The 2,500-nt window shown below is 28.3% G+C and overlaps 1 protein-coding gene across 1 annotated transcript in view; it reads left to right on the top strand.

Moving 5' to 3' along the window:
* Nubp1 (NUBP iron-sulfur cluster assembly factor 1) overlaps positions 1-2,500 on the top strand; it is a 23,229-nt gene that overhangs the window by 19,056 nt on the left and 1,673 nt on the right. The window lies entirely within an intron of this gene.

The raw sequence follows: 2,500 nt of genomic DNA, 5'->3' as shown, positions 1-2,500 counted from the left end.
ATTATACTTGACTAAAGTATTAAAACTACAGCTGAATGTATTCACTTGGATTGATAAAATCTGCCATGAAATAAAACAATTTTAGAAGTTATGGGGATATTTGCAAGGTCTGGAAATAATTTCTTTTAATGAGAATTATAAGAGCTATGGCATATTTTTCCAAGAGATAGATTTAGATGTTTCTTATATACTGGGTGATATTCAACCTTCTGCTACATTCACCGAAGTTATAGTTTTATACTCTGAAGTATTCAGCTCTTATTATTTTCAAAACATGTACACATAGATGACTCCACAAGTGCTCAGACACCAAGGAGACAATTAGCTCAGTTCTGTGATATCACCTGATTTCCCCTTTTATTAAATTTTAGGAAAATATGTTTTTTCTGCTATTATTGATATTGATATTATTATTACTATCATTATTATGATATTGTTAGCAATACTATTAAAAATAAAAAGATTAATAGAATCTTTCTAAAAGTCATGGAAAAAGCTTAACAGGTAAAATAGGTAGGACTGGTAATTGACTCCATGATGATTAAGCACTTGTGGAGCCATCTGTGTGTAAAGACAATCTGTGAACAAAAATATATTAGAAATGGATTGCAGTTTTTTTACATTTTCCCAGTTTCAAAATTAAGCAGTAACTATGAAGGCAAGAAATACACATCTTCAAAATTTTATTCAAGGATGATAATAACAATTGTTTCACAATGTGCAGGTTGAGAACCACTAATCTTGTAGACAATCATACCCTTAGTAAATATATTATTTGTATTTGTTTATCATTATTACTCTTTTTTGTTATTTTCATTGTTTTACCTTATTCACATTCCTCTTCTATAACATAAATATTTATCTTTGTAAAAGATATATGTTCATTAAGTACTAACAATTCAATTTTAAAAATATTCACCTGTTTGTGTTAGAAATCATTATTACTATTAAAGCAGTATGCCAATAGAAATGTGAAATTATTTTACTACACTGTGCATAATACTGTATATACTGTAGATATATTTTAACCAGAAGATAATTATAAACGAATATAGAAGATGATTGGGAGAGGTAATTGTTTGTGAACTTATAAATCCAAATATCTGAGATCACTGATTTGCTTCTGGTGGCTGCTACTTTTGGTCACAATTTTAACAAATAATTATTTATTTAGAAAATAATTGGTCAGGCAGTACATATGCAAACTTCTTAATTTCAGCTTTGTATTCTTACAAGAAAAAAAATGTATAGAAGAGATGCTTTCTTAAAATGTTTCTGAAAATGTTTTTAAAAAATGAAGAGCTATTACATAACTATATCAGAAGTTAAACAAAAAACACTTTGTGTCCTTTTTCTTCTTCCTGAATAAAATAAACCTGCCCCATTTTTATTGTTAAAAATCTAGAAGGAAAGTAGCAGTCACTGCAATTATATGCTGTGTTCTGTTTTTATAATGTTAATAACAATAATGATAAAAATGATATAATAATGATTATCATTTTTTGAGTCTCAATCATGTAAGAATAAATGGATAAGGAGCAGAAATCACTGCTCCAAAATGAATAAGTGAAAAGCAATTTTCCTCATAATTCTTAAGCTTTGCCAAACTAAACCTCCTTGCTAAAGTTTTAGTTTTTACAATAATAGCAATAATAATAAAATGTCTATCATGTTCATGACAGAAGATTGACCTAGATATTTACAATTTACCACAGCTTAACTTAGCCTGAGAATTTGTATTTATGAATGACTGCATGATTTTGGGAGATGTTTATTGATTAATGATTAAATCACAGATGTGTTCGAAATATTCCATTGTATTAGGTTGTTGAAGTGCTTATTCATTACTAAACAGGCTCTGGATTAAGATAGTAAGATAGGTTCAGTTAGATGTGATAAAACATACCATGGAAAATTTTACAATAATAATTTTCATATGGATTCTATTCAGTAAGAGAACCTTCAAAACAACCACAAATGTAATTTTGTGAGATAAGTGAATATTTAATTCTTTAGCCTTCAAACTATAAGTTTAAGTAGCAGTTTGTTTTAATATTTCCATATTTTGCCTTATCTTGTAGAGTGCCAGTTGGGTTAATACTTAAACAAGGAAGCTGTATATATTATTTTAGAGGTAAATAAATTTAGTAATCTCATCTTGAAAACAATTAAGTTCTTTAGATTTCTTCAGTGTTTGGTAAGTAGTTAGTGAAAAGAAATCTTTTCTCCTATTGCTTAGGTTATGGTTTTGACAGGGGAAGAGTAATTTAGTGTTGTTACATTCAATAAGACAGCGATCAAGATATGTCCATTTCCTGTTTTTCAGATTTTTCCATATTTTTCACAGAATTAAGAGATACTATTTTATTATACAAAAAATGTTTTTGAGAGCTATAAATTGAAGGCAATATAGAAAATATGGAACAGACAGGTCATGACACTGGCTGAGTGTTCTATGTAGGTCTATGTATAGCTTGCGTAAGCGAGATACCCTCATTTT

This window comes from Penaeus vannamei, chromosome 12 (genome assembly GCF_042767895.1).
Source record: "Penaeus vannamei isolate JL-2024 chromosome 12, ASM4276789v1, whole genome shotgun sequence".
Classification (NCBI taxonomy): domain Eukaryota; kingdom Metazoa; phylum Arthropoda; class Malacostraca; order Decapoda; family Penaeidae; genus Penaeus; species Penaeus vannamei.
This window is presented reverse-complemented; position numbering and strand designations above follow the sequence as displayed.